This window comes from Coregonus lavaretus, assembly GCF_964263955.1.
Source record: "Coregonus lavaretus genome assembly, chromosome: 6".
In the NCBI taxonomy this organism is placed as follows: domain Eukaryota; kingdom Metazoa; phylum Chordata; class Actinopteri; order Salmoniformes; family Salmonidae; genus Coregonus; species Coregonus lavaretus.
Window position 1 is genome coordinate 59,342,611 of NC_139993.1, and position 7,516 is coordinate 59,350,126.

Consider the following 7,516-nt stretch of genomic DNA (forward strand, 5'->3'; position numbering starts at 1 on the left):
TGCTGATGTCCTGCACAGTCTGTCATTTTGCGTTTATACTTTTTCATAATGACAAGTTTGATGTCGGATAGTGCTGAGCGATTAACCAACATTTCTGTTATTTTTCGGTTTTTAAACCACTAATTGACTAACATCGGTTCAATTATTTGAATTCCATTTCGTTCGGGGGTTTTCTGTGAGTTCAATGCTCACATTGCACAGTTTCTCTAGAGATAAATCAGATCCAGCCTGAACTTTGCTATATTTTAGGGAGTTGTAGTTTCCAACTGGCCAATATTCTCAACCTGGTCACATAGACTAGACGTAACATAGTAAATGTAAATCCGGGACACTCTAGGCTTTACAAACGCCTCACACCGCGTGGCTGCTGCCTCTCTAACCTGGTGGTCCCTGCACGCACCACCCATGTGGAGTTCCAGGTCTCAGGCAGCCTCTGGAACTGCCGTTCTGCTGCCAACAAGGCAGAGTTCATCTCAGCCTATGCTACCCTCCAGTCCCTCGACTTCTTGGCGCTGACGGAAACATGGATTACCACTGAAAACACTGCTACTCCTACTGCTCTCTCCTCATCTGACCATGTGTTCTAGCATACCCCGAGAGCATCTGGTCAGCGGGGTAGTGGCACAGGAATCCTCATCTCTCCCAAATGGACATTCTCTATTTTTCCCCTGACCCATCTGTCTATCTCCTCATTTGAATTCCATGCTGTCACAGTCACTAGCCCATTTAAGCTTAATATCCTTGTCATCTATCGCCCTCCAGGTTCCCTTGGAGAGTTCATCAATGAGCTTGACGCCTTGATAAGTTCCTTTCCTGAGGATGGCTCACCCCTCACAGTTCTGGGGGACTTCAACTTCCCTACGTCTACCTTTGACTAATTTCTCTCTGCCTCCTTCTTTCCACTCCTCTCCTCTTTTGACCTCACCCTCTCACCGTCCCCCCCCCTACTCACAAGGCAGGCAATACGCTTGACCTCATCTTTACTAGATGCTGTTCTTCTACTAATCTCACTGCAACTCCCCTCCATGTCTCCGACCACTACTTTGTATCCTTTTCTCTCTCGCTCTCCTCCAACACTACTCATTCTGCCCCTACTCAGATGGTAATGCGCCGTCGCAACCTTCGCTCTCTATCTCCCGCTACTCTCTCCTCTTCCATCCTATCTTCTCTTCCCTCTGCTCAATCCTTCTCCCTCCAATCTCCTGATTCTGCCTCATCAACCCTCCTCTCCTCCCTTTCTGCATCCTTTGACTCTCTATGTCCCCTTTCCTCCCGGGAGGCTCGGTCCTCCCCTCCAGCTCCGTGGCTTGATGACTCATTGCGAGCTCACAGAACAGGGCTCCGGGCAGCCGAGCAGAAATGGAGGAAAACTAGACTCCCTGCTGACCTGGCATCTTTTCACTCCCTCCTCTCTACATTTTCTTCATCTGTTTCTGCTGCTAAGGCCACTTTCTACCACTCTAAATTCCAAGCATCTGCCTCTAACCCTAGGAAGCTCTTTGCCACCTTCTCCTCCCTGCTGAATCCTCCTCCCCCTCCCCCCTCCTCCCTCTCTGTGGATGACTTCGTCAACCATTTTGAAAAGAAGGTTGACGACATCCGATCCTCGTTTGTTAAGTCAAATGACACTGCTGGTCCTGCTCACACTGCCCTACCCTATGCTTTGACTTCTTTCTCCCCTCTCTCTCCAGATAAAATCTTGCGACTTGTGACGGCCGGCCGCCCAACAACCTGCCCGCTTGACCCTATCCCCTCCTCTCTTCTCCAGACCATCTCCGGTGACCTTCTCCCTTACCTCACCTCGCTGATCAACTCATCCTTCACCGCTGGCTATGTCCCTTCCGTCTTCAAGAGAGCGAGAGTTGCACCCCTTCTCAAAAAACAACACTCGATCCCTCTGATGTCAACAACTACAGACCAGTATCCCTTCTTTCTTTTCTCTCCAAAACTATTGAGCATGCCGTCTTTAGCCAACTCTCTTGCTATCTCTCTCAGAATGACCTTCTTGATCCAAACCAGTCAGGTTTCAAGACTGGTCATTCAACTGAGACTGCTCTTCTCTGTGTCACAGAGGCTCTCCGCACTGCTAAAGCTAACTCTCTCTCCTCTGCTCTTGTCCTTCTAGACCTGTCTGCTGCCTTTGATACTGTGAACCATCAGATCCTCCTCTCCACCCTTTCCGAGCTGGGCATCTCCGGCGCGGCTCACTCTTGGATTGCGTCCTACCTGACCGGTCGCTCCTACCAAGTGGCGTGGCGAGAAGCTGTCTCCGCACCACGTGCTCTCACCACTGGTGTCCCCCAGGGCTCAGTTCTAGGCCCTCTCCTATTCTCGCTATACACCAAGTCACTTGGCTCTGTCATATCCTCACATGGCCTCTCCTATCATTGCTACGCAGACGACACACAACTAATCTTCTCCTTTCCCCCTTCTGATAACCAGGTGGTGAATCGCATCTCTGCATGTCTGGCAGACATATCAGTATGGATGACGGATCACCACCTCAAGCTGAACCTTGGCAAGACGGAGTTGCTCTTCTTCCCGGGGAAGGACTGCCCGTTCCATGATCTCGCCATCACGGTTGACAACTCCGTTGTGTCCTCCTCCCAGAGTGCGAAGAGCCTTGGCGTGACCCGATAGCCTTTGCTTTCCTAACTGATTGTGTATATTGGTTCCTGACTTCCCTGAAAAGTTGCATATCGCGGGGGCTGTTCGCTGCTAATGCAGTATGCCACAGGATGTTTTTGTGCTGGTCAAGGGCAGTCAAGTCTGAGGAGAACCAGGGGCTATATCTGTTCTTAGTTCTGAATTTTTTGAATGGGGCATGCTTATTTAAGATTGAGAGGAAAGCACTTTTAAAGAACAACCAGGCATCCTCTACTGACGGAATGAGGTCAATATCCATCCAGGATACCCGGGCCAGGTTTAGCTAACATCTAGGCGGTGACCCGATCCTGTAGGTTCATGCTCTACAACATTCGGAGAGTACGACCCTGCCTTACACAGGAAGTGGCACAGGTCCTAATCCAGGCACTTGTCATCTCCCGTCTGGATTACTGCAACTTGCTGTTGGCTGGGCTCCCTGCCTGTGCCATTAAACCCCTACAACTCATCCAGAATGCCGCAGCCCGTCTGGTGTTCAACCTTCCCAAGTTCTCTCACGTCACCCCGCTCCTCCGCACACTACACTGGCTTCCAGTTGAAGCTCGCATCTGCTACAAGACCATGGTGCTTGCCTACGGAGCTGTGAGGGGAACGGCACCTCCGTACCTTCAGGCTCTGATCAGTCCCTACACCCAAACGAGGGCATTGCGTTCATCCACCTCTGGCCTGCTGGCTCCCCTACCTCTGCTGAAGCACAGTTCCCGCTCAGCCCAGTCAAAACTGTTCGCTGCTCTGGCACCCCAATGGTGGAACAAGCTACCTCACGACGCCAGGACAGCGGAGTCACTCACCACCTTCCGGAGACATTTGAAACCCCACCTCTTTAAGGAACACCTGGGATAGGATAAGTAATCCTTCTACCCCCCCCCCCCCCCCCCCCCCCCCCCCCACATGTTTTTAAATAAAAAAATGTTTTAATTGTAAAGTGGTTATCCCACTGGCTATAAGGTGAATGCACCAATTTGTAAGTCGCTCTGGATAAGAGCGTCTGCTAAATGACGTAAATGTAAATGTAAATGTAGGGGGGGGTATACAGAAGATAGCCCTATTTGGTAAAAGACCAAGTCCATATTATGGCAAGAACAGCTCAAATAAGCAAAGAGAAACGACAGTCCATCATTACTTTAAGACATGAAGGTCAGTCAATACGGACAATTTCAAGAACTTTGAAAGTTTCTTCAAGTGCAGTCGCAAAAACCATCAAGCGTTATGATGAAACTGGCTCTCATGAGGACCGCCACAGGAATGGAAGACCCAGATAAATGATTCACAGAGTTCAAGTCACAGACAAATCTCAACATCAACTGTTCAGAGGGGACTGTGTGAATCAGGCCTTCATGGTCGAATTACTGCAAAGAAACCACCACTAAAAGACACCAATAATAAGAAGAGACCTGCTTGGACCAAGAAACCCGAGCAATGGACATTAGACCGGTGGAAATTTGTCCTTTGGTCTGGAGTCCAAATTTGAGATTTTTGGTTCCAACCACTGTGTCTTTGTGAGACGCGGTGTGGGTGAACGGATGATCTCCTCATGTGTAGTTCCCACCGTAAAGCATGGAGGAGGAGGTGTTATGGTGTGGGGGTGCTTTGCTGGTGACACTGTCTGTGATTTATTTAGAATTCAAGGCACACTTAACCAGCATGGCTACCACAGCATTCTGCAGTGATACGCCATCCCATCTGGTTTGGGCTTAGTGGGACTATAATTCGTTTTTCAACAGGACAATGACCCAACACACCTCCAGGCTGTGTAAGGGCTATTTTACCAAGAAGGAGAGTGATGGAGTGCTGCATCAGATGACCTGGCCTCCACAATCCCCCGACCTCAACCCAATTGAGATGGTTTGGGTTGAGTCGGACAGCAGAGTGAAGGAAAAGCAGCCAACAAGTTCTCAGCATATGTGAGAACTCCTTCAAGATGGTTGGAAAAGCATGCCAGGTGAAGCTGGTTGAGAGAATGCCAAGAGTGTGCAAAGCTGTCATCAAGGCAAAGGGTGGTGTCACAACTTCCTCCGAAGCTGCCTCCCCTCCTTGTTCGGGCAGGCTTCGGCGTTCATCGTCACTGGCCTTCTAGCCACTGCCGCTCCATATCTCATCATTCCATTTGTCTTGTCTTGTCAATTACACACACCTGGTTCATATTCCCCTAATTAGTACATGTATAAGTGTTCCCTCTGCCCCCTTGTCCTTGTAGGTGATTGTTTCATGTGAGATGAGTGTAGCTCGGTGGAGTTACCTGTACTTTGTATTGCCGGGATATATTTTCCCTGTGTGCCTGTATTTGTTCCAGTGTGCCTGTTTTGCACACTGGACTGTTGACGCTATCCAGCATAACTGTGTACTACAGAATAAACTCTGTTGCTGCAATGCTGCTGGGTTTTTCACTCTCAACATTTTCCCGTGTGTATCAAGAATGGTCCACCACCCAAAGGACATCCAGCAACTTGACACAACTGTGGGTGTGCGGGTTGATGGTCACTAGACTTGGTGTGCGGGTTGATGGTCACTAGACTTGGTGTGCGGGTTGATGGTCACTAGACTTGATACTGAATGCTATGGATTGTTTTCATATCTGTTGAGAGTGATTGACGCCAGAGCTACTGAAGGACTTCCTACAAACCTCTAAGGCTGGTGTTTAGAGAACATTTAGTCAGGCTGATATTTAGAGAACATTTAGTCAGGCTGGTGTTTAGAGAACATTTAGTCAGGCTGGTGTTTAGAGAACATTTAGTCAGGCGGGTGTTTAGAGAATATTTAGTTGGGCTGGTGTTTAGAGAACATTTAGCCAGGCTGGTGTTTATAGAACATTTAGTTAGGCTGATGTTTAGAGAATATTTAGTCGGGCTGGTGTTTAGAGAACATTTAGCCAGGCTGGTGTTTAGAGAACATTTAGTCAGGCGGGTGTTTAGAGAATATTTAGTGCTGTCTGATAAGAATATATAGGGTCTCCCCAAGAGGCCAGTTAGACATTTTCTCTGCTTCTGTGCTGGAGGTGTATGCCTGTTGCAAATTGTAATAAAGGGTTAGGACAAACCTGCTGCTGGTCATTTACAGTGTGTTGGCTGCTTGTGTCAGGGCAATGCAAGATCGGGCGGAGCCTGATAGGGCGGCCACAGCCTTGGTTCTCTGATTGCTGGAGTGTATGAGGGGGACCTCATTATAACGAAGACCTTCAGGGACACACAAGGGTTATAGGTGGGGGAAGTCACCTCCCTACTTAGGGGTGAGATGTTTTGGGGGAGGTTGATGAGTTTTGTTGATGACTGTGCAGGGTTCAAAGGTTCAAAGTGTCAGAGGACAAGCCTGCCGCCCACGTGTGTACGGGTAGAGGTGTGTGTGTGTGTGCAAGCCTAGGAGAAAGTTCTCTGTGTGGGCCTACTTGCGTGTACATTTGTGCACTCCCTTTTTATATACAGCGAATAAGCATACATTTGAAGTCTGTTTATTTATGTCTTTAGAACAGAACCTCTCTGAAGGCTGAATGTAATGAATAAATACAGTCTATGTCCATAAGGTCCATAACAACATGTTACAGGATGGAAAGGACATCTGGGACAGTCATTAAAAAAATAACAATTTAATTTAACATCACCTTTAATCCCCCTCATTCATAGCCAGGATTAATTTCTACTGTAGTGCAGATGTTCCAACAAAGGAGCTACTGACAGCATGATTTCTTGCAGCCCGATAAACGGAACAAATTGACAGTAATATACAGAATGAGAAAAAAGGGAAGTAATCCAGTAACACTTCTACAGTTTGTCAGAAGTCACATTGAACCAAATGTTTTGCTGCAGATCAAAGTAGAGACATAACATTTTTTTCTCTGATATATGATGTACTCTCATGAAATATGAGACAGCTTAGTCAGAAAAAGAAGAATGGGTGAATGAAATAAACATTGAGTTTGATATGGAGTACATTATAGACCCACACAAAATAATGGAGAGAAATAAACAGATATTAAAATGTTTTGTTACTGATTGTCCTATTGACAATATTGCTTATTATTATTTTAATTATGTTAATATTGTAAATGTATCACTTAATCTCCTAAGTACGCTTTGGCAATATGTATATTGTTACGTCATGCCAATAAAGCAAATTGAATTGAATGCATACATTTTCGTACTGGTCCCCCATGGGAATTGAACCCACAGCCCTGGCATTGCAAGTGTTATGCTCTTCCAACCGAGCCACATGTTATAGTCAGTGTTCAGTTATAGTGTTGAAAAGTTTGATAATTAATTTGTATGTCAAATGGGAGTCTGCATTATCATCACAATCAATCAGGTTTAATGAAATAAAATAGGAGTTTGACTAATAGGGTTAAGGGGGGTTGAATGCATAGCCATGCAACAAGTGCATGTGTCGCGCTTTTCCTCACTGCCATCCATAAAGACGCACAGCTTTTGCTTTTAGTCAAACAGGAAACGGCCTGAAAAATAAACAGCAATCTGAGGGGACACATCTCGGAGAGTCAGAGGGCTCAGGAGAAATTGGGGATGATTGGGGGTCAAACCATCCCCGCAGTTCAGACATCGAAGCCGGGATGCGTCTAATTGCTGTTTAAAAAGCCCATATGTCTGGGACTGCTTGGACCCCTCTGTCCCCCTTCCCTGTCCAACTCCAGAACAGCCTTCCCTGCTCCTGTTCCTAATTTGTTCTTTAATGTCCATCCCTGACCTCTCGTCCTGCCATCTGCAGTGAGTTTGGATCGCTAACCCCAGTTGACATCATGCACACTGTTTCTCTTTATCTCTCTCCCCCTCTCCTATTCTCTGTCACTCTCTCTCTCGTCCTCTTTCTCTCTCTCTTCCCTTCTCTCTCTCTCTTCCCCTCTCTCTCT